Source organism: Staurois parvus, unplaced genomic scaffold, assembly GCF_062004578.1.
Source record: "Staurois parvus isolate SC_StPar_1 unplaced genomic scaffold, SC_StPar_1.0 ptg000389l, whole genome shotgun sequence".
Taxonomy (NCBI): domain Eukaryota; kingdom Metazoa; phylum Chordata; class Amphibia; order Anura; family Ranidae; genus Staurois; species Staurois parvus.
The window spans coordinates 4,536,759-4,562,707 of NW_028318185.1; the positions used below are offsets into that span (position 1 = coordinate 4,536,759).

The window sequence follows — 25,949 nt, forward strand, 5'->3', positions numbered from 1 at the left end:
GAAGGGGGTTGATCCGGGAGGAGGGGAGGGGGGTCTCCAATACTGACATATATATAACACAGAATGACATTAGATTGTAAGCTCTTGTGGCCACAGGAAGAAAAGAACTCTATGTACTCCATACTACACTACACAATATGTCTGCGATATAGTAAAGGAGATAAATACACTTTCTTGCAGCCCCTGGAAGTTAATCTAGGGGGAGGGGTGCCGGTACTGAGATATATATGACAGAGACGGCCGTTAGATTGTAAGCTCTTGTGCCCACAGGAAGAAAAGAACTCTATGTACTCCGTACTACACTACACAATATGTCTGCGATATAGTAAAGGAGATAAATACACTTTCTTGCAGCCCCTGGAAGTTAATCTAGGGGGAGGGGTGCCGGTACTGAGATATATATGACAGAGACGGCCGTTAGATTGTAAGCTCTTGTGCCCACAGGAAGAAAAGAACTCTGTGTACTCCGTACTACACTACACAATATGTCAGCGATATAGTAAAGGAATTAAACACACTTTCTTGCAGCCTCTGCAGGATAATCTGGAAGGAGACGGACGTTAGATTGTAAGCTCTTGTGCCCACAGGAAGAAATGAACTCTACGTACTCCGTACTACACTACACAATATGTCAGCGATATAGTAAAGGAGATAAACAGACTTTCTTGCAGTCTGTGGAGGATAATCTAGGGGGAGGGGTGCCGGTACTGAGATATATACAGGACACAGAACGACATTAGATTGTAAGCTCTTGTGTCCACAGGATAAAAAGAACTCTGTGTACTCCGTACTACACTACACAATATGTCAGTGCTATAGTAAAGGAATTAAATACACTTTCTTGCAGCCTGTGGAAGTTAATCTAGGGGGAGGGGTGCCGGTACTGAGATATCTATGACAGAGACGGCCGTTAGATTGTAAGCTCTTGTGGCCACAGGATAAAAAGAACTCTATGTACTCTGTACTACACTACACAATATGTCAGTGCTATAGTAAAGGAAATAAACACACTTTCTTGCAGCCTGTGGAGGATAATCTGGAAGGAGACAGACGTTAGATTGTAAGCTCTTGTGGCCACAGGAAAAAAAAGGACTCTTCATTCTGTACCACGCTACCCATTATGTCAGTGCTATAGTAAATGAAATAAACACAGCTTCTTGCAGCCTGGGGGGGGAAGGGGGTTGATCCGGGAGGAGGGGAGGGGGGTCTCCAATACTGACATATATACAACACAGAACGACATTAGATTGTAAGCTCTTGTGGCCACAGGAAGAAAAGAACTCTGTGTACTCCATACTACACTACACAATATGTCAGCGATATAGTAAAGGAATTAAACACACTTTCTTGCAGCCTGTGGAGGATAATCTAGGGGGAGGGGTGCCGGTACTGAGATATATATGACAGAGACGGCCGTTAGATTGTAAGCTCTTGTGGCCACAAGATAAAAAGAACTCTGTGTACTCCGTACTACACTACACAATATGTCAGTGCTATAGTAAAGGAAATAATTGCAGTGTCTTGCAGCCTGGGGGGGGGGGAATTAATCCGGGAGGAGGGGAGGGGGTCTCCAGTACTGAGATCTCCTCTAATACCCCTCTAATCGTATGGACTGGCAGCATCTACTAAGCGCGTTACATTGTTACTCTTTGTACGTCACCGCGTGATCTGATTGTCGGTTCGGCTCTGCCGGGCGATATAACACCCTGAACACAATGTGAGGAAGGGGGGGGGCGGCGGTGCTATGCCAGGAGGCAGAGCGGCACCCAGCGCGGCCGCATGCGTTTACATGCCCACATGTCAACTACTCAGCAGAAAAAAAGTTCCAGACTCACCGTTGTGCCGGGTCGTGTTGGAGAATCTCAGGTCTTCGCATCGGCGTCCTCAGCTAATGTGGAGCGTGCGGAGTTAACAGGGATCAAGGCACTTTGTGTAGGGATGGAATCATTGTGAAGGTACCAGTTCTGCCCCCCCCCCCCCCTCACCGGGGCGCTGTGCCAGGCTGGTCTACGGTGCCAAGCTGTCAACAAGTCCAACTAGGGCTGTCCAATCCACCGTGACCATCCGTCCCTGGTAGGGGGCTCCACAGGCAGCAGAAGACGAGTGTATGATGATCCTGGCTGTCCCCAGCCTTCTGCTCTATGCAATCCATACTATGAGCCTGCCCTCCTATCCCAGACTACGCCCATAGGCTCTCCTGCCCCTACACGCTGATCTATGAGCACCGCACGCTCTGCGCTCATACAGGCTCTCCTGCCCCTACGCGCTGATCTATGAGCACCGCACGCTCTGCGCTCATACAGGCTCTCCTGCCCCTACGCGCTGATCTATGAGCACCGCACGCTCTGCGCTCATACAGGCTCTCCTGCCCCTACGCGCTGATCTATGAGCACCGCACGCTCTGCGCTCATACAGGCTCTCCTGCCCCTACACGCTGATCTATGAGCACCGCACGCTCTGCGCTCATACAGGCTCTCCTGCCCCTACACGCTGATCTATGAGCACCGCACGCTCTGCGCTCATACAGGCTCTCCTGCCCCTACAAGCTGATCTATGGACACCGCACGCTCTGCGCTCATACAGGCTCTCCTGCCCCTACACGCCGATCTATGAGCACCGCACGCTCTGCGCTCATACAGGCTCTCCTGCCCCTACACGCCGATCTATGAGCACCGCACGCTCTGCGCTCATACAGGCTCTCCTGCCCCTACACGCTGATCTATGAGCACCGCACGCTCTGCGCTCACACAGGCTCTCCTGCCCCTACGCGCTGATCTATGAGCACCGCACGCTCTGCGCTCATACAGGCTCTCCTGCCCCTACGCGCTGATCTATGAGCACCGCACGCTCTGCGCTCATACAGGCTCTCCTGCCCCTACGCGCTGATCTACAAGCATCGCACGCTCTGCACTCATACAGGCTCTCCTGCCCCTACACGCTGATCTATGAGCTCCGCACGCTCTGCGCTCATACAGGCTCTCCTGCCCCTACACGCTGATCTATGAGCTCCGCACGCTCTGCGCTCATACAGGCTCTCCTGCCCCTACACGCTGATCTATGAGCACCGCACGCTCTATGCTCATACAGGCTCTCCTGCCCCTACGCGCTGATCTATGAGCACCGCACTCTCTGCGCTCATACAGGCTCTCCTGCCCCTACGCGCTGATCTATGAGCACCGCACGCTCTGCGCTCATACAGGCTCTCCTGCCCCTGCGCGCTGATCTATGAACACCGCACGCTCTGCGCTCATACAGGCTCTCCTGCCCCTACGCGCTGATCTATGAGCACCGCACGCTCTGCGCTCATACAGGCTCTCCTGCCCCTACACGCTGATCTATGAGCACCGCACGTTCTGCGCTCATACAGGCTCTCCTGCCCCTACACGCTGATCTATGAGCACCGCACGCTCTGCGCTCATAAAGGCTCTCCTGCCCCTACACGCTGATCTATGGACACCGCACGCTCTGCGCTCATACGGGCTCTCCTGCCCCTACACGCCGATCTATGAGCCCCGCACGCTCTGCGCTCATACGGGCTCTCCTGCCCCTACACGCCGATCTATGAGCACCGCACGCTCTGCGCTCATACGGGCTCTCCTGCCCCTACACGCCGATCTATGAGCACCGCACGCTCTGCGCTCATACAGGCTCTCCTGCCCCTACACACCGATCTATGAGCACCGCACGCTCTGCGCTCATACAGGCTCTCCTTCCCCTACGCGCTGATCTATGAGCACCGCACGCTCTGCACTCATACAGGCTCTTCACAGACTTCGCCGTCCGTCCTTCAGCCCGAGCCTAGGCTCACACTAAAGCTGCCCATACACGAGTAGATCTTCGGCCGAGAACATTCGTAACAAAAGTCGTACGGAAATTCTTTGAACATTCAGTGAACGTCGTACGAAAATTGTCTTTTGCTTTTCACATTCAACTTTAAAAAGAATGTCATTTCTGAACGATCACCGCATACGCCAGGCGAAAATTTGTTCGATCGAGAAAAGTTTTTCCTTCCCGAACCTTCGGGTTTTCCAGTCACTGCAGTCGAAAATGAACATTGATCTAACGATTATAAAATCAAACGAATATTCATGAAATGAAAATTCTTGAACATAAATCTGTACATGTATGGCCAACTTAAGTCCGGTGTCCAAGTTGGACTGCCCCGGTTCTATGAAGTACTGCCGGGCTTTGCCCAAGTTGTATCCGGCCCCACCAATGCCCAGACACCCCAAAAGTCTCACCTGAGGATTGCCCAGGTTACAGCGAACTATATTACACCCTATTACTTCCGAGATTTAGTCTGAAATACCCCCCCCCCCGACTCTATATCATCACATAATGCCCAGTCTATACCCAGCCATGGTACCCCAACTATATATCCTCACATAATGCCCAGTCTATGCCCAGCCATGGTACCCCAACTATATATCATCACATAATGCCCAGTCTATGCCCAGCCATGGTACCCCAACTATATATCATCACATAATGCCCAGTCTATGCCCAGCCATGGTACCCCAACTATATATCATCACATAATGCCCAGTCTATGCCCAGCCATGGTACCCCAACTATATATCATCACATAATGCCCAGTCTATGCCCAGCCATGGTACCCCAACTATATATCATCACATAATGCCCAGTCTATGCCCAGCCATGGTACCCCAACTATATATCATCACATAATGCCCAGTCTATGCCCAGCCATGGTACCCCAACTATATATCATCACATATTGCCCAGTCTATGCCCAGCCATGGTACCCCAACTTTATATCATCACATAATGCCCAGTCTATACCCAGCCATGGTACCCCAACTTTATATCATCACATAATGCCCAGTCTATACCCAGCCATGGTACCCCAACTATATATCATCACATAATGCCCATTCTATGCCCAGCCATGGTACCCCAACTATATATCATCACATAATGCCCATTCTATGCCCAGCCATGGTACCCCAACTTTATATCATCACATAATGCCCAGTCTATGCCCAGCCATGGTACCCCAACTAGATATCATCACATAATGCCCAGTCTATGCCCAGCCATGATACCCCAAATATATATCATCACATAATGCCCAGTCTATGCCCAGCCATGATACCCCAAATATATATCATCACATAATGCCCAGTCTATGCCCAGCCATGATACCCCAAATATATATCATCACATAATGCCCAGTCTATGCCCAGCCATGGTACCCCAACTATATATCATCACATAATGCCCAATCTATGCCCAGCCATGGTACGCCAACTAGATATCATCACATAATGCCCAATCTATGCCCAGCCATGGTACCCCAACTATATATCATCACATAATGCCCAGTCTATGCCCAGCCATGGTACCCCAACTATATATCATCACATAATGCCCAGTCTATGCCCAGCCATGGTACCCCAACTATATATCATCACATAATGCCCAGTCTATGCCCAGCCATGGTACCCCAACTATATATCATCACATAATGCCCAGTCTATGCCCAGCCATGGTACCCCAACTATATATCATCACATAATGCCCAGTCTATGCCCAGCCATGGTACCCCAACTATATATCATCACATAATGCTCAGTCTATGCCCAGCCATGGTACCCCAACTATATATCATCACATAATGCCCAGTCTATGCCCAGCCATGGTACCCCAACTAGATATCATCACATAATGCCCAATCTATGCCCAGCCATGGTACCCCAACTATATATCATCACATAATGCCCAATCTATGCCCAGCCATGGTACCCCAACTAGATATCATCACATAATGCCCAATCTATGCCCAGCCATGGTACCCCAACTATATATCATCACATAATGCCCAGTCTATGCCCAGCCATGGTACCCCAACTATATATCATCACATAATGCCCAATCTATGCCCAGCCATGGTACCCCAACTAGATATCATCACATAATGCCCAATCTATGCCCAGCCATGGTACCCCAACTAGATATCATCACATAATGCCCAATCTATGCCCAGCCATGGTACCCCAACTATATATCATCACATAATGCCCAGTCTATGCCTAGCTATGGTACCCCAACTATATATCATCACATAATGCCCAGTCTATGCCCAGCTATGGTACCCCAACTATATATCATCACATAATGCCCAGTCTATGCCCAACCATGGTACCCCCACTATATATCATCACATAATGCCCAGTCTATATGCAGCCATGGTAACCCGACTATATATCATCACATAATGCCCAGTCTATACCCCAACTATATATCACCTCACAATGCCCAGTCTATACCCAGCCATGGTACCCCAACTATATATCACCTCGCAATGCCAATCTATACCGACCAATGGTACTCCAACTATGTACAATCTCAATCTGACCAGTCTCCCTCATCCAGGGAATGCTAACTGTATACTGGCTCACACTGCCCATAGTACACTTTGCCAGGGTACCCCAACTGTGTACGACCACACACTGCCCAGTCTATACCCAGCCACAGTGTGCCTATGACATACAATCTCAAAATGTCCAGTCTAAACCCACCATAGTATACCAGCTAAATAATATTTTATATTGCCCAGTCTTTACCCAGCCAGAGTAACCCCATCTGAATGCTGCATCTCATTGCCCAAACTATACCCATCCAGAGAACCACAGCTGTATAATATCTACCAATGCCCAGTCCATACCTTAAAAGGGTACCCCAGATGTATTCTATCTCACAATGCCCTGTCTATACCCAGCCAGAGTACATCAGATTACCCAGTCCATACTACATCAGATTGAGCAGTCTATACCAGCCATTGCACCCCACCTGTATACTATATTACATTGCCAGTCTGTACAGAGCCAGGATACAATTAATTGTACTGTATTCTTATAGTGCCCAGTCTATACCAGTCATGCTATTCCTCTATTATTTCATAGTGCCCGGTCTATACCAGTCATGCTATTCCTCTATTATTTTATAGTGCCCAGTCTATACCAGTCATGCTATTCCTCTATTATCACATAGTGCCCGGTCTATAACAATCATAGTATTCTGCCCCTCATCTCACACTGCCTGGTCTATGCGAGTCATGGTACATCCACACTTATCTCATAGTGCCCAGTCTATACCAGTCATGGTACATCCACACTTATCTCATAGTGCCCAGTCTATACCAGTCATGGTACATCCACACTTATCTCATAGTGCCCGGTCTATACCAGTCATGGTATTCCTCCCTTATCTCATAGTTCATGGTCTATACCAGTCATGGTATTACCCCCCCCCCTCATAGTGCCCGGTCTATACCAGTCATGGTATTACCCCCCATATCTCATAGTGCCCGGTCTATACCAGTCATGGTATTAACCCCCATATCTCATAGTTCCTGGTCTATACCAGTCATGGTAATACCCCCCATATCTCATAGTGCCCGGTCTATACCAGTCATGGTATTACCCCCCCCCCCCCTCATAGTGCCCGGTCTATACCAGTCATGGTATTATCCACATATCTCATAGTGCCCGGTCTATACCAGTCATGATATTACCCCCCACCCCCCCTCATAGTGCCCGGTCTATACCAGTCATGGTATTACCCCCATATCTCATAGTGCCCGGTCTATACCAGTCATGGCATTACCCCCCCCCCCCCCCCCCTCATAGTGCCCGGTCTATACCAGTCATGGCATTACCCCCCCCCTCATAGTGCCCGGTCTATACCAGTCATGGTATTACCCCCCCCCCCCCCCGGTCTACACCAGTCAGTGTCCGGTCCCCGGTGTCCATCATCCTCCTCCCCGGTATTGCCTGGTATCCCCGGTCGGTCCCTGGCCCCGGCAGTGAGTCCTCCTCCCCCCTCCCGGTGGTTCCCTTTGTCTGGTTCTCGGCGCTCATCGCTCGGCTCGGAGAAGAGAACTTACCGGAGAGCATCCCGGAGTCCGCTCCGATCCCCGCCTCTGTCCCCCGATCCTCCGCTCCCTCCGCCGCGGACTCTATATAGCGGCTGCCGGAGCCACGTGGACCGGAGAGAGCTAAACACAGAGCCCAGACTCCGCCTAACCACCGGAGGAACCGGGGAGGAAGTGCGAGTCCTGTGTGTGGGCGGGGGGCTGACATCCGACCCCGGCATCGGGGACAACCGACCGCGGCAAGGGGGACAACCGACCCCGGCATGGGGGACAACCGACCGCGGCATGGGGGACAACCGACCCCGGCAAGGGGGACAACCGACCGCGGCATGGGGGACAACCGACCCCGGCATGGGGGACAACCGACCCCGGCATGGGGGACATCCGACCCCGGCATGGGGGACATCCGACCCCGGCATGGGGTAGACCCAGCAACCGACCCTGGCATGGGGGACAACCGACCCTTACATGGGGGACAACCGACCCTGGCATGGGGGACAGCCAACCCTGGCATGGGGTAGACCCAGCAACCGACCCTGGCATGGGGGACAGCCAACCCTGGCATGGGGTAGACCCAGCAACCGACCGCGGCATGGGGGACAACCGACCGCGGCATGGGGGACAACCGACCCCGGCAAGGGGGACAACCGACCGCGGCATGGGGGACAACCGACCCCGGCAAGGGGGACAACCGACCGCGGCATGGGGGACAACCGACCCCGGCAAGGGGGACAACCGACCCCGGCATGGGGGACAACCAACCGCGGCATGGGGGACATCCGACCCCGGCATGGGGGACATCCAACCGCGGCATGGGGGACAACCGATCTTGGCATGGGGGAGGCCCAGCAAATGACCCCGGCATGGGGGGCAACTGACCCCGGCATGGGGGAGACTCGGCAACCGTGCCTGGCATGGGGGACATCTGACCCTGGTACGGGGGAGACCCGGCAACCGACCCCGGAATGGGGGACAGCCAATCCTGGTATGGGGGAGACCTGACAACCGACCCAGGCATGGGGGACAAATGACTCCGGCATGGGGTCCAACTTCACATCCAACCCGACTGGGGAGGGTGGGAACCTCACATCCGACCTCAAATAGGGGGGATCCCGCAAATCCAACCCAGGGAAGGGGAGAACTACTATATCCAACTTCAAACGGGTGAACCCCCATATCTGACCTCCAGACCCCCATAACTGATTCTGAACCAAGGAAAGACCCTCACATTAGACACAGGCAGAGGGGAGAATTTTATTTCCTACCCAACCAGGGGTAACAACATCATATCTAACCCCAACATGAGGGAGACCCCACATCTGACCCCCGGAATGGGGAAGACCTGACCAACGACCTCGGTATGGGGGACAACCGACTCCGCCTTGGGGGACAACTGACCCTGGCATGGGGGACCACCTCACATCCAACCTGAAGGGGGGGTTGGGAACCTCACATCCGACCCCAAGCAGGGGGAATCCCCCAAATCCAATCCAGGGAAGGGGAGAACCCCTATATCCAACAGCGGTGAACTCCCATATCTGACTTCCAGACCCCCATATCTGACCCTGAGCCAAGGAAGACCATCACATTAGACCCGGGCAGAGGGGAGAACTTTATTTCCGACCCAACCAGGGGTAAAAACATCATATCTGACCCCAGCATGAGGGAGACCCCACATCCGACCCCAGAATGGCGGAGACCCCACATCCAACCCCGGTATGGGGGAGACCCACATCCAACCCTGGTACAGGGGAGACCCCACATCAGACCCTGGAATGGGGAAGATCTGACATCCGACCCTGGGCAGGGGGGATAACCGACAACCAACCCAGTTATGGGGGAGACCTGACATCCGACCATGATATGGGGAGATCCGATATCCATCCCCAGGCATGTGGAAGAACCTCACATCTGACCCCAAGTAGGAGGAATCCCCCCAAATCCAATCCAGGGAAGGGGGAGAACCCCTATATCCAACACTGATAAACCCCCATATCTGACCTTGAGACCCCCATATCTAACCCTGAGCCAGGGAAAGACCCCCACATTAGGCGGGCAGAAGGGAGAACTTTATATGCTACCCAACCAGGGGTAAAAACATCTTATCCAACCCCAGCATGGAGGAGACCCTTCATCCAACCCCGGTCATGAGGGAAAACCACATCCAACCCCAGTATGGAGGAGACCCCACATCAATACCTGGAATGGAGGAAACCTGATGTCCGACCCTAGGCATGGAGGAGAACCGACAACCCACTCCGTTATAGGGGAGACCTGACATCCGAACCCCAGCATGGGGGAAGACCCCACACCTGACCCCCGACATAAGGGAGAACCTCATATTTGACCCAGGGCAAAGGGGAGAACCTCACATTCGTTGGGCTTGTATCCATTCCTTTTAATAGAAGTTGATCTTCAGATCAACTATTGAACAGACAAGTTGGAAAACTTTTGATGATCAGCAGTTGCAGTCAATCAGCTAGGGGTCAGTGTAGTCATACAGTGCTGGGTCCCACTGTCAGAATGCAATGTCCTGGTGGAAGGGGGTGGCAATTACTTCATCCACTTTGTTTATGTGTATGAGGGAACCCGTTTTTTTTGTTTTCTTTTTATTCAGCTTGATGGCTGAACAAAAAAAATAAAAAGACCGACCCATCTATGACCAGCCTAACAAGGGTGGACAGCCCTTTCTCTTTCTGTTTGGGCAGGGTGAACACTCCCACTCATTTTCAGAGTGGAGACACCCCTCTGTATCCCATCCAAGAGGAAGTCCTATGTCCTACCCGAAGCAGAATGGAGGTCCCAATCTATGTCCAAATTGGGTGCAGACTCTCCTTATTTCCCAGGCAGGCTGGGAACCCCCAGCTTTTATCCAAAGGACAGTTGAGATTCCCGCTTCAATCCCAGGCAGAGTGGACACCCCCCCCCCATGATGTCCCAAAAAGTGTGGAGATCCTCATTTTTACCTCCGGCAGGGCAGGGTGGAGACCCTTACTTCCATCCTTGGCAGGTTGGAGACCCTTACTTCCATCCTTGGCAGGTTGGAGACCCTTACTTCCATCCTTGGCAGGTTGGAGACCCTTACTTCCGTCTTTTGCAGGATGGAGACCCTTCCATCTTTGGCAGGGTGGAGACCCTTCTGTCTTTGGCAGGGTGGAGACCTTTACTCCCATCTTTGGCAGGGTGGAGACCCTTACTTCCGTCTTTGGCAGGGTGGAGACCCTTACTTCCATCTTTGGCAGGGTGGAGACCCTTACTTCCGTCTTTGGCAGCGTGGAGACCCTTACTTCCGTCTTTGGCAGGGTGGAGACCCTTACTTCCATCTTTGGCAGAGTGGAGACCCTTACTTCCGTCCTTGGCAGGGTGGAGACCCTTAATTCCATCTTTGGCAGGTTGGAGACTCTTACTTCCATCTTTGGCAGGGTGGAGACCCTTACTTCCGTCTTTGGCAGGTTGCAGACCCTTACTTCCGTCTTTGGCAGGGTGGAGACCATCACAAATCGCCTGAAGAGCTCCCCAAATTCCAAAAAGTTACAGTAACCACCAAAGCAACAGATACGGGAAATCCTTCAATGGGGAAGGTTTGGAGAGATTTCCCGTCACTTCCTGTTGTGTCACCAGAATTGGAATCAAAGGAAAATCTCCGCAATGAGGCAAAGCAATAATAAAAACCCAACTGAGGTTCTAACCATTGACTAACCAAAACCCAAAAAGAGGATTTCTTGTTCAATACGCTTTAAATCAAATAAAGTTTTTTTTTCTGGCCAATAAAAAGGACATTTTGTGATTTCTTCACTTAGCCGAAAAGTTGGTATACAAATAAAGACTCCAACCCCCCCCCCCTCCACCCCCCCAGGCCCTCCTCCTTTATCCAGTAAACGGAATCGGACCTCAGATTCAAGAGCCAGGCCACAGTTGAGTTTCCATAGAAACCGAAGGGCAGCAGACGTGGGCCCTGGGGCCCCATAGGTTATAGTTGGTACATTAACAGGGAGATGAGGAACCAATTATAGCCGGAGGGTTGGCAGGGGGCATGCACCAGACTGCAGGAGACGTCGGCTGTGCTCTCATTATTTTTTCCTCTAAAAAAAGACAGTCGTGGCCCGGGGGAGGGGGGGGGGGGCTCCCTTTAAAAGTATACAATGGGTTACAGGGTCACTTTAAGGATGCATTCGCTTTAACAGTCAAATATAACATCGGCCACAATGTTTCTTTATTTTTGTTTGTTTTTGTTTACAAAATAGTTACATTGTTATGATTTCTTGTCATGAAGGGCGCAGGTTTCCTAAGGCCCCATCCACAGCTGAGCGATTTGGAATGGCGGCAGAATATATATTTGCGATGCCTGGCACGGCGCCCCATAGTGTGAATGGGGCCCTATAGCGAGCGGCAATTCCATCCAGCGTAGGGGGTAATAGTGAGTGTAATACTTGCGTTGTAAGGGGACACTGGGACAAGTCATCGAGGAATTGGCGTCACATTTCTGATAGGGTGTATAGGAAGCGGTGCGCCAAATGCAGCAAAACCTGCGACTTTTACATTGTTGGTAAGGAGGTGTGCAAAAAATGCAAGAAATTCCCATTTGTCATTTTTTGAGGGCTCCTTCACGCTAGCAATTGAGGGGCGGTAAAGCCCTACGGTTGAGCCTTGTTTTTAACACCCCCGGGTGGCCCCTCTTTAGCTGGCCAGGGGTGTACACATGCTGCAGCCACAATGCCTTGCTTCGCAGGCACGGCAGGTATTATTCCCGTTGAATTGGGCTGCCTTTGAAGCACCCCCGCAAGCACCTGCAATGCACGTGGTTGCACCCAGGGGTGGACTGACCATTTGGAAACTCGGGCACTGCCCGGGGTCAGTAGGGGGCCCCATGAGATGCCCCTGGTACCTTTTTCATAGGCTTTTTTGAGTTTGGGAAAGGACACAGGGGCCCCATGATCCCCTATCACCCGGGGGCACCATGAGTTGTCAGTCCGCCCAGGGGCGGACTGACCATTTGGAAACTCGGGCACTGATCGAGGGCCCGGGGGCAGGAGGGGGCCCCATGAGATGCCCCTGGTACCTTTATCATAGGCTTTTTTGAGTTTGGGCAAGGACACAGGGGCCCCATGAGTTGTCAGTCCGCCACTGAGTCCGCCCCTGGTTGCACCACACCAGTGTGGGGCACAAGGAGTTAAAGCAATACAACGCCTCCTCACCACCTTTCAAATGATCTCTAAAGAGCGATCCAAATGTAGGTCGCTCTTCAGAGATCAACACACACATGAACGAGGCCTTAGGGCTCGTTTGCAGTTGCAGCTGCAAAATCAGCAGACTGGGGGGTACACGTGCTGCGGCAAAAATATCTCCCCTGTCGTGCAGTACAGCCCCCTCCCCCCACCTGAATGGGGCCGCCCTGCGACTGCAATGCACTTGGTTTTTGCTGCTGTGGAGTATTCGATCGGGTTCACACTGATACAGTGCGGGAATCGTTTTGAATCCTGTGTGTTTCCCGCACCGCATTGCAATTGCAAGTCGTTCATGCAGTCTGGTGCGGGTGTCACTGGTAAATTAATGACCCCCCAAAACCAATCGCAAAACGCGATTGCCAGAAATCACATGACACGGGTGAGAATACCCATGCGATGTGATTCAGGTGTGGGTAGAAAAAAAAAAATGGGTCCTGAACAGGGGCGGACTGACCATTTGGAAAGTCGGGCACTGCCTGAGGGCCCGGGGTCAGTAGGGGGCCCCATGAGATGCTCCTGGTACCTTTCATAGGCTTTTTTGAGTTTGGGCAAGGACACAGGGGCCCCATGATCCCCTATTGCCCGGGGGCCCCATGAGTTGTCAGTCCGCCCCTGGGTGCAACTGAGCACCATCCTGATTCCACGCCTTCCTGCGCATCGCATGCAGCTCAGGCCATTCTATAGGCTGCTTCACACACCAGAAATACAGAAAAAAAGTCCCTGACCCTTTTCTAAAAAAAAAGAAACACGGCATGTGGCTGAAGCAGCGCATGATTTGATGGACGCAAAGATACGTGCGTTTGCAGATGCGTGCCATTAAGGCTAGGTTCACACCTATGCAAGTTGCGCTTGAGCCATTTCTGCATTGCGTTTTTGCCGCGTTTTGCATTTTTTTCCCCATTTTTAAAATTGTTGCTAGGTAGATTTAACCACTTCAAGTCTGGACCAGGGGCGGACTGACAACTCATGGGGCCCCCGGGTAATAGGGGATCATGGGGCCCCTGTGTGCTTGCCCAAACTCAAAAAAGCCTATGAAAAAGGTACCAGGGGCATCTCATGGGGCCCCCTACTGACCCCGGGCCCTCAGGCAGTGCCCGAGTTTCCAAATGGTCAGTCCACCCCTGGTCTGGACACTGTTACCCCCTTCCTGTCCAGGGCAATTTTCAGCTTTCAGCACTATCACACTGTGAATAACAATTGCGCGGTCATGCAACACTGTACTGTTTTAGCATTTATTTGAGACAGATAAAGTTTTATTTTGGTGGTATTTATTCACCACTGGGATTTTTATTTTTTTTGCTATGTAAATGAAAAAGTCGAACAATTTTGAAAAAAGGTATTTTTCTTATTAAATTTTGCAAATAAATATTTCATCATAAATCTTGGCCAAAATTTATTCAGTTATCTTTTTAGTAAAAAAAAAAATAGCCCAAATTAGTTTATAACCAAAAATTATAATTTTTTAAAATTTTATTTTACATTTTTATTTTTTTTTTATATTATTATTTATGCTTTTTTTTACATCCTGTCACCCTAGCAGTACAGTGTCACCATGGTGACACTGTACTACTTGTGGGGGGTGATGAAGAGTCATTTTTTCTCTTTTTACACTGGTTGCTTTTACACCCATAAAGGCTGTAAAAGCAATAATTTCTCTGTCTCTCTGGCTGCATTCTTGCAGCCATTGAGAAGTACTGAGTGAGCTGTGATTGGTCACAGCTTGTCACATGGTACAAGGCTGTTGTGAATAGCCCTGTACCATGTGACCTCTGTGATCATTCACAGATTTCACACGTAGTAAGCAATGATGTCACAAGTGACATCTTGCTTCCTACTATTCATTTGATCACTGATTGGCCAATCAGTGATCACATGATCAGGACCTCATACAGAGGTCCCGTATGACGATCGGTGTTCCACTGTGTCCAGAAGACACAGCGTGCACCGGATTGCAGTGCTGGAGCGCGCACAAGCAGTGGCCGGGGAGGCCGTTTATAAACGCATCTAGGGCTACTTTCATGCCCCGCCTCACACGTGTGTTTTCTCATGCGATTTGAGAGCCCAAATTTGTAAGTCAGATTCTGTTCCTATTGAGTGCACTCAGATGCAGCGGAGTCACAGTGCGTTTTTTAAAAAGGGTCCGGTGCGACTTTGGGACAGTGCGATTTGAAATCGTGCTCCATAGAGCTGAATAGGAAGTATGATGATGCAATGCGTTTTTGACTTGCAGAGTGTGCAGTGTAGTGTGCAGAGAGACTGAACTGCTAACAAATATGGATCAGTAATCTGATGTAACATGCATTAACAATGCATTGGTGTTCATACAAAAACGCTTCTGGATCGCAATGCTGAATCGCACTCAAAACCTCAGCGATTTGAAATCACTTATGTGTGAACCTAGGCTCAGACTGCTCTGTATGAGATACAAATGCGTTTTTGCTGCCTTTTTACCACAGTGCATTGCATTATTGCTGCGTTTGTGTTGCATTTTTCTCCCATATCTTTGGACTGGACAAAGCACCTCCCAGTTGTTTTTTTTAATGCGTTTGCATTCCATCCCCCCCCCCATATATCTGAACTGGACAAAGCACCTCCCAGTTGTGGTTTTTGATGCGTCTGCGTTGCATTTTTTCCCCATATTTCTGGATTGGACAAATCAGCTCCCAATTGTGTTTTTATGCGTTTTTGATGTGTTTGTGTTGCATTTTCTCCCATATATCTGAACTGGACAAAGCACCTCCCAGTTGTGGTTTTTAATTGCATTTTCTCCTCATATCTCTGGATTAGACAAAGCTTTTTCCAGTTGTTTTTTTTTAATGCGTTTTTGATGCGTCTGCATTGCATTTTCTCCCCATATCTCTGGATTGGAAAAAGCACCTCCCAGTTGTGTTTTAATGCGTTTTTGATGCGTCTGCATTGCATTTTTCTCCCCATTTCTCTGGATTGGACAAAGCACCTCCCAGTTGTGTTCTTTATGCATTTGTGATGCGTTTTCATTCTCTCCTCATATCTCTGGATTGGACAAAGCACTTCACAGTTGCGTTTCTGATTTGTTTTTAATGCATTTGTGTTGTGTTACCGCCCCCCCATATTTCTACCCTCATCAGTTGCTTTTTTGCTGTATTTTATATTTTGCTTAAATGAAGAGGCGTTTTTTTTTTTAATTGGCCATACAAGCACCAAAACTGCAGCAAGGTTTTTTGGTTAAACGCACGGACCAGAGTTATAGGTTCCACAGGTTTTGCATTTTTCATACATTTTTCTTCCGCTTTTTTTTTTAACTGAACAAAAACTGATTGGTGTGAAAGCAGCCTGACTGCTCCATCTCCTTTTATGTTGTAGAACGGTGCGCAGTGTGTGGGCTCCATAGACGATCTGTACAATCAGAGCAAATAACAATACTAATACAAAATCATTACCCTTCCCTGCCAGCCATTCCAATCTCCTTCCCTGACATACCGACCATGGCCGCTAGAGGGAGCCGGAACAAACCTAGAGATAGGACGCAGGGCCAGGAGACAGTATTAGAAGCATGGACAATGTACGAGGGGCACCAGAGAATGTCACAACAATAAGTCCAAATATCAAACGTTTTCTGATGAGACCCCTGAGATGAAAATACATTTTAGTTGTAGAGAACAGTCTAGCTCGGTGGTCTCCAAAGTGCGGCCCGAGGGCCAGGATGTGGCCCTTTGCTTACTTTTATCCGACCCTTGGGGCACTATTTCATCCACTGATACCAACAGTGGGGCATAATTTCCTCCACTGACACCAAGGAAGGGGCACAATTCTTCCCAATGACACCAACAATGGGGCCCAATGATGCTAATGAAGAGGCACAATTCTTTCCAATGACGCCAACAATGGGGCCCAATGATACCAAGGAAGGGGCACAATTCTTCCCAATGACACCAACAATGGGGCCCAATGACACCAATGAAGGGGCACAATTCTTCCCAATGACACCAACAATGGGGCCCAATGACATTAATGAAGGGGCACAATTCTTCCCAATGACACCAACAACGGGGCCCAATGACGCTAATGAAGGGGCACAATTCTTCCCAATGACACCAGCAACGGGGCCCAATGACGCTAATGAAGGGGCACAATTCTTCCCAATGACACCAACAACGGGGCCTAATGACACTAATGAAGGGGCACAATTCTTCCCAATGACACCAACAACGGGGCCCAGTGACGCTAATGAAGGGGCACAATTCTTCCCAATGACACCAACAACGGGGCCCAATGACGCTAATGAAGGGGCACAATTCTTCCCAATGACGCTAATAAAGGGGCACAATTCTTCCCAATGACACCAGCAACGGGGCCCAATGACGCCAATGCAGGGGCACAATTCTTCCCAATGACACCAACAATGGGGCCCAATGACGCTAATGAAGGGGCATAATTCTTCCCAATGACACCAACAATGGGGCCCAATGACAGTAATGAAGGGGCACAATTCTTCCCAATGACACCAGCAATGAAGCCCAATGACACCAACGATTAGGCAGAATTCCTCCCAATGACACCAACAATGGCTCCCAATGACACCAACAATTAGGCAGAATTCCTCCCAATGACACAAACAATGGCTCCCAATGACACCAACGATTAGGCAGAATTCCTCCCAATGACACCAACAATGGCTCCCTATTACACCAACAATTAGGCAGAATTCCAACCAATAACACCAACAATGGGGTCCAATGATTAGGCAGAATTCCTCCTAATGACACCAACAATGGCTCCCAATGACACCAACAAGTAGGCAGAATTCCTCCCAATGACGCCAACAATGTCTCCCAATTACACCAAAAATTAGGCAGAATTCAAACCAATGACACCAACAATAGGGCCCAATGATTAGGCAGAATTCCTCCTAATGACATCAACAATGGCTCCCAATGACACCAACGATTAGGCAGAATTCCTCCCAATGACGCCAACAATGTCTCCCAATTACATCAACAATTAGGCAGAATTCCAACCAATGACACCAACAATGGGGCCCAATGACACCAATGATTAGGCAGAATTCCTCCCAATGACACCAACAATGGGGCCCAATGACACCAACAATGGGGCCCAATGACACCAACGATTAGGCAGAATTCCTCATAATGACACCACTGATGGGGTGCCTTCTTGCCACTGACGTCGGGACCTTTTCTACTCCCAATGGTCACAGTCCGGCCCTAAAGTCTGACATATTTCACTAATGTGAACTATACTATTGGAAACCATGTAACCTACTATCAATGCATTTTGATGCCGAAAATAATCACACCATAGAAACGCAACCCGGATGTGTTCCAGATGCGTTTCTGTGTGCGTGTTTTTGCCATGTTTTTGATGTGTTCAGTCCCCAGCCAATTCTGACATTTTTCTCCTCCATGTAATCATCAGTATTGTTTTGCTACAAAATTATGGAGAACCCCCAAACATTATATATATATATTTTTAAGCAGAGCCCCTAGAGAATACAATGGTGGGTGTTGCAATGTTTTATGTCATTTTTATGTATTTGTGCAACATTTGTTCAAACGCAGTTTTGTTTTGTTAAATATTTGAATTAATTTTAATGCACAGAAACACAATATAATACCCGACTTGTTCAGTAACGTAGAAAAGATGATATTACGCCGAGTAAATAGATGCTTAACGTGTCACACCCAGGGGCGGACTGACAACTCATGGGGCCCCCCGGGCAATAGGGGATCATGGGGCCCCCCGGGCAATAGGGGATCATGGGGCCCCTGTGTCCTTGCCCAAACTCAAAAAAGCCTATGAAAAAGGTACCAGGGGCATCTCATGGGGCCCCCTACTGACCCCGGGCCCTCGGGCAGTGCCTGAGTTTCCAAATGGTCAGTCTGCCCCTGGTCACACCTTAAAATTGCGCATATTCCTGGAATGCCGACAAACTGTGGAACTTAAAAATCTCCACAGGCAACGCTTTAAGGGCTGTTGCACACTATAGAGATGCAGTCCGGATGCGTTCCTGTACGTGCGTTTTTGATGCATTTTTCACACGTTTTTGAAGTGTTTCGGCTCAATACTTGGGCGGCACAGTGGCTTATTGGTTGGCACGTCTGCCTTGCAGTAAATGGGTCATGGGTTCAATTCCCAACCATGGTGCCTCCTGCATGGAGTTTGCATGTTCTCCCTGTGCCTGCATGGGTTTCCTCTGGGTGCTCTGGTTTCCTCCCACACTCCAAAGACATGCTGGTAGGTTAATTGGATCCTGTCTAAATTGTCCCTAGTATGTGTATGTATGAATGTGAGTTAGGGACCTTAGATTGTGGGGGAGGAAACCGGAGTACCCGGAGGAAACCCACGCAGGCACGGGGAGAACATGCAAACTCCAGGCAGGTGGTGCCGTGGTTGGGATTCGAACCAACAACCCCTAGTACTGGCAGGCGGAAGTGCTAACCATTTAGCCACTGTGCTGCCCATGCTTACCTAAGGACATGTGCATTCCAGTGCATTTTCTATGTGTTTTACTGCGTTCCAGTACAGTTCAGTGCAGAAAAAAATGCAGCCTGTTCTACTTTTTTTTTTCTGGCACTGGAACGCACGGGAACTGACCGCACTGGTGTGAATGATGCCATTGGAAACCATGTAATCTACTATCAATGTGTTCTTGATGCAAAAAACACACACTAGACTGCATGTGGTGTGAATTGAGTTCCGTTCCAGATGCATTTCTGTGTGCGTGTTTTTGCCACTTTTTTTGATGCGTTCCGATTCATTCCCCCCCCCCCTCTCTTTTTCTTCAACTTAAATAAAGACCTGTGTGTTCCAGTGCATTTATGGTGCATTCCTGTGCGTTTTTGATGCATTTTACTGCGTTCCAGTACAGTGGTGTGAACTGTGCCATTGGAAACTGAGTTCACACCACAGAAATGCAACCTGGATGTGTTCCAGATGCATTTCTGTGTGCGTGTTTTTGCCACGTTTTTGATGCGTTTCGGTGCATTTTTGATGCGTTCTGATTCATTTTTCCCCCTCTCTTTTTCTTCAACTTACCTAAGGACATGTGCATTCCAGTGCATTTTTTATGCATTTACCTGCGTTCCAGTACAGTTCAGTGCAGAATAAATGCATCATGTTCGACTTTTTTTCTGGCACTGGAACGCACTGGAACTGACCGCACTGGTGTGAACGATGCCATTGGAAGCCGTGTAACCTACTATCAATGCATTTTTGTGCAGAAAAAAAAAAACGCACTGGACCAGGGGCGGACTGACACCTCATGGGGCCCCTATGTCCTCGCCCACTCCTAAACCGCACCCAAAAAAGCCTATGAAAGGTACCAGGGGCATCTCATGGGGCCCCCTACTGACCCCAGGCACTTTGGCAATGTCCAAGTTCCCAGATGGTCAGTCCGCCCCTGCACTGGACTGCATGTGGTGTGAATTGAGTTGCATTCCAGATGCATTTCTGTGTGCATGTTTTTGCACCTTTTTTTATGCGTTCTGGTGCGTTTTTGATGCATTCTGATTCATTTTTCTCTTTTTCTTCAACTTAAATAAAGACGTGTGTGTTCCAGTGCATTTATGGTGCATTCCTGTGTGTTTTTGATGCATTTTACTGCGTTCCAGTACAGTGGTGTGAACTGTGCCATTGGAAACCATGTAACCTACTATCAATGCATTTTTGATGCAAAAAAAAAACCCACACTGGACTGCATGTGGTGTGAGCTGGCCGTAAAAGACTTTTACAGGTTACCAGTTTAGTTAGTTTGATGCTAGAATTACAGCTCTGGATATAACGTTCGCAACGATACCTCACATGTGTGATGCGAATACCATTTACGTATGCATGTGAAACCTAAGTATGCATTCGCCTTTGTGTGTGAGCATGGGGGGGGAGGGGGGAAAGCATACATTTTTTCTCTATTTTATTTCTTTCTTTTGCACTGTCTCTTTTTTGATTCATTTTTTGGCTATCATAAGGGATGACCAACTGGAGCAGTGACCAGGGGTGTATTTACCACAAGGCAAACAAGGCATTTGCCTAGGGCAGCATTTTTCAGGCGGGGGCAGCACTGCCTCTTGGAAGAAGGGACGGAAGAAGGGACACACATGGCATGGAGACCTGGAGGGTTCCGAGAGAGGCTGCAGGTTTCATGATGGTGTATGCCAGGGGCAGACTGACAACTCATGGAGCCCCTGGGCAACAGGGGATCATGGGGCCTGTGTCCTTGCCCAAACTCAAAAAAGCCTATGAAAAATGTACCAGGGGCATCTCATGGGGCCCACTACTGACCCTGGGCCCTCGGGCAGTGCCCGAGTTTCCAAATGGTCAGTCCGCCCCTGGTGTATGCACAACTTGACTCACATTCCCGGGGATGTCCAGAGCTGTGAAGGAAGGTTAGTGTCTTTCTCTCTCTCCATATGGGGGGATGGTGGCTGCTATATGGGGAGCAGTGGTAGTGGAAGGGTCTCTCTGGTGGGGAGCTGGGGTGTTGTTGGTCAAAGTCAGTCTCTCTGTGGGGTGGATTTTTGTGTTGCCTAGGGCTGCACAAAACCTAAATACACCACTGGCAGTGACAGGTCCTCTTTACTGATACATCTGGGATCTATTAGACCCCAGATGTCTCCTCTGCCCTTAAAAACATGAGGTCAAACCAAGATCAAACACATGCTTTCCCGAACCGAACATGGCTTGATTACATCCTGGCGAAACTGGAAGTGACAAAATACTCGTAATTTCCGGCTTCTTATACCATAGAAATGATCAGGGATGTTCCGGCCTTCCATCATCTCTATGGTAAACCAGAGGTAAGCAACAGGCTTCATTCCTAGGCTCCCTGGTGGAATGGGTGAGCCCGGAAAAGCCCTGGAAAGCAGCCAGGGGGTTGATGGTTTTGGGGTGATTGGGGACCACCCTTTGCCACCTGTAAAAGCAATTCAGTGACTAATTAGCCACTAGGATCATTTTTCTATTAACCACCTCCCGCCCGCCATATAGTGATATGACAGACACAAGGTGGTTCCCTCGTTCTGGGAGGACGTCATATGACGTCCTCCTATCCTCACCGTGCATGCACGGCTCCGGGAGCGCGCGGCGATCGGCGGTGCGCTGTGTCCCTCAGACACAGCGGATCACCGATCATGGAAAGAGACGAAGATGTCATGTCGGCTCGGTCATGTGATCAGCTGTGTCCAATCACAGCTGATCACATGTAAACAGGGAAATGCCGGTTATCAGCATTTCTCTCCTCTCGAGCTGTCACGTTGACAGCTCGAGAGGAGAGGAGAGCCGGTAATCGGCATTCCGCGGAGGGGACATGTACACTGATCATCAGAGCACTGATGATCAGTGTGCCCTGATGATCAGTGTAGCCCCAGCAGTGCCCCCTGTCAGTGTCCATCAGTGCCTTATGTCAGTGCTCATCAGTGCCTCATGCCAGTGCCCATCAGTGCCACATCAATGCCACATATCAGTGCCCATCTGAGCTGCCTTTCAGTGTCACCCATCAGTGCCAGTCAGTGCCACCTATCAATGCCAATCAGTGCCACCTATCAATGCTGCCAATCAGTGCCAGTCAGTGCTGCCTATCAGTGCGCATCAGTGCCAGTCAGTGTCGCCTATCAGTGCCAGTCAGTGCCGCCTATCAGTGCCAGTCAGTCCCGCCTAACAGTGCCAGTCAGTGCCGCCTAACGGTGCCAGTCAGTGCCGCCTATCAGTGCCAGTCAGTCCCGCCTAACCGTGCCAGTCAGTGCCTCCTAACAGTGCCAGTCAGTGCCGCCTAACGGTGCCAGTCAGTGCCGCCTATCAGTGCTGCCTGTCAGTGCCATATATCAGTGCCATGTATCAGTGCTGCCTTTCAGTGCCCATCAGTGATGCCTGTCAATGCCCATCAGTGCCACCTACCAGTGCCTCCTCATCAGTGCCCATCAGTGTCACCTATCAGTGTCCATCAGTGCAGCCTCATTAGCGCACATCAGTGAAGGAGAAAAATCACTTATTTACAAAATTTTATAATAAAAACTAAGAAAAAATATTTTTTTTTCAAAATTTTCAGTGGTTTTTGGTTTGTTTAAGAAAAAATAAAAACACTGAGGTGATTAAATACCACCAAAATAAAGCTCTATCTGTCACAAAAAAATGATAAAAATTTCATATAGGTACAGTGTTGCATGACCGCGCAATTGTCATTCAAAGTGTGACAGCGCTGAAAGCTGGAAATTGGTCTGGGCAGGAAGGGGGTAGAAGTGCCCTGTAGGCAGGAAGGGGGTAGAAGTGCCCGGTAGGCAGGAAGGGGGTAGAAGTGCCCTGTAGGCAGGAAGGGGGTAGAAGTGCCCTGTAGGCAGGAAGGGGGTAGAAGTGCCCGGTAGGCAGGAAGGGGGTAGAAGTGCCCTGTAGGCAGGAAGGGGGTAGAAGTGCCCTGTAGGCAGGAAGGGGGTAGAAGTGCCCGGTAGGCAGGAAGGGGGTAGAAGTGCCGGTAGGCAGGAAGGGGGTAGAAGTGCCCTGTAGGCAGGAAGGGGGTAGAAGTGCCCGGTAGGCAGGAAGGGGGTAGAAGTGCCCGGTAGGCAGGAAGGGGGTAGAAGTGCCCTGTAGGCAGGAAGGAGGTAGAAGTGCCCTGTAGGCAGGAAGGGGGTAGAAGTGCCCGGTAGGCAGGAAGGGGGTAGAAGTGCCCTGTAGGCAGGAAGGGGGTAGAAGTGCCCTGTAGGCAGGAAGGGGGTAGAAGTGCCCGGTAGGCAGGAAGGGGGTAGAAGTGCCCGGTAGGCAGGAAGGGGGTAGAAGTGCCCTGTAGGCAGGAAGGGGGTAGAAGTGCCCGGTGGGCAGGAAGGTGGTAGAAGTGCCCTGTAGGCAGGAAGGGGGTAGAAGTGCCCTGTAGGCAGGAAGGGGGTAGAAGTGTCCGGTAGGCAGGAAGGGGGTAGAAGTGCCCGGTAGGCAGGAAGGGGGTAGAAGTGCCCGTGGGGCAGGAAGGTGGTAGAAGTGTCCGGTAGGCAGGAAGGGGGTAGAAGTGCCCGGTAGGCAGGAAGAGGGTAGAAGTGCCCGTGGGGCAGGAAGGGGGTAGAAGTGCCCGGTAGGCAGGAAGGGGGTAGAAGTGCCCTGTAGGCAGGAAGGGGGTAGAAGTGCCCTGTAGGCAGGAAGGGGGTAGAAGTGCCCTGTAGGCAGGAAGGAGGTAGAAGTGCCCTGTAGGCAGGAAGGGGGTAGAAGTGCCCGGTAGGCAGGAAGGGGGTAGAAGTGCCCTGTAGGCAGGAAGGGGGTAGAAGTGCCCGGTAGGCAGGAAGGGGGTAGAAGTGCCCGGTAGGCAGGAAGGGGGTAGAAGTGCCCTGTAGGCAGGAAGGGGGTAGAAGTGCCCGGTGGGCAGGAAGGTGGTAGAAGTGTCCGGTAGGCAGGAAGGGGGTAGAAGTGCCCTGTAGGCAGGAAGGGGGTAGAAGTGTCCGGTAGGCAGGAAGGGGGTAGAAGTGCCCGGTAGGCAGGAAGGGGGTAGAAGTGCCCGGTGGGCAGGAAGGTGGTAGAAGTGTCCGGTAGGCAGGAAGGGGGTAGAAGTGCCCGGTAGGCAGGAAGGGGGTAGAAGTGCCCGGTAGGTAGGAAGGGGGTAGAAGTGCCCTGTAGGCGAGGGGTTAAAACCCACACAGCTGAAAAAAAGGTCCTGTAACAGCAGCCATCACCCCAGTATATCTGCATCACCCTCACGACTTATGGGCATGTTGCACAGGCTGAAGAGGTTAATAACATTTAGTGCCGCCCATATGGAAGAAAAATATATTTGAAATATATTTGAAAAATATTCTTCCCAAATATATTGCCATATATTTGAAATGCTACAATTTTGGCCGTATTCAATATATTTCAAAATATGTTTCTTGTTCAAATATTTTATTAGCATTTTAACAAGGGGAAAGACATAGGTAATAGACATTTCTCAAACATGAGATCATAGACATTGATATCTACGGTAGTCATGTCTTTACAAAGGGGATTTCAAAATATATTTCAATAAATATATATATACTGCATGTTGAAATGCATTGTTATTACAAAATAAATGAAAAATATTTTTTAAAACACATTTCAAAAATACTGTATGTCTTTAAAAATACAAATCTACATTTTTGGAATGCATTTACAAATATATGTTAAACTGACTTTTTTATTCGTTAAAAAAAATCTGAAGAATATATTTTAAAAAAATATATTTTTAAAAATATAATAATTAAAAATATATTATTCAGATTTTTTTTAACATATAAAAAAAGTCATTTTTGTAAGACTGAGTTTGGTGTGTATTTCTAGAGAGGTTTTTTTTTTTCTTGGGAGAGCGGATGTGATCAGCACAGGGCCAATCAGCACTGTCCAGACAGAGGTCAGGGGTTCTGCATCCTCCTAGAGCAGAAAAAAAACTCCTCCTACAAGCTTTAGCATGTGCTCTGCTGAACAGCCTCAAGACTGCTCTATACTGCCGATGAGAAAAGATATTTAGCAGTTTTTATATTTACTAAAATAATTGCATTTCCATGTTGTGTGTACTGTGGGAGACCAGATATAGTGAATGCAGGGTCCGGGGAGAGCGGATATAGTGAATGCAGGGTCCGGGGAGAGCGGATATAGTGAATGCAGGGTCCGGGGAGAGCGGATATAGTGAATGCAGGGTACGGGGAGACCAGATATAGTGAATGCAGGGTCCGGGGAGACCAGATATAGTGAATGCAGGGTACGGGGAGACCAGATATAGTGAATGCGGGGTCCGGGGAGATCAGATATAGTGAATGCAGGGTCTGAAGAGACCGGATATAGTGAATGCAGGGTCCGGGGAGAGCGGATATAGTGAATGCAGGGTCCGGGGAGAGCAGATATAG

General features: G+C 49.7%; 1 protein-coding gene across 1 annotated transcript in view; it reads right to left on the reverse strand.

The window, feature by feature from the left end:
- ST3GAL1 (ST3 beta-galactoside alpha-2,3-sialyltransferase 1) overlaps positions 1-2,754 on the reverse strand; it is a 243,742-nt gene extending 240,988 nt beyond the window's left edge. The window contains exon 1 of the mRNA XM_089685950.1: positions 1,836-2,754. The gene's annotated coding sequence lies outside the window, so the exon portion shown is untranslated. The remainder of the gene's footprint in view (positions 1-1,835) is intronic.
- Between the last annotated feature and the right edge of the window lie 23,195 nt (positions 2,755-25,949).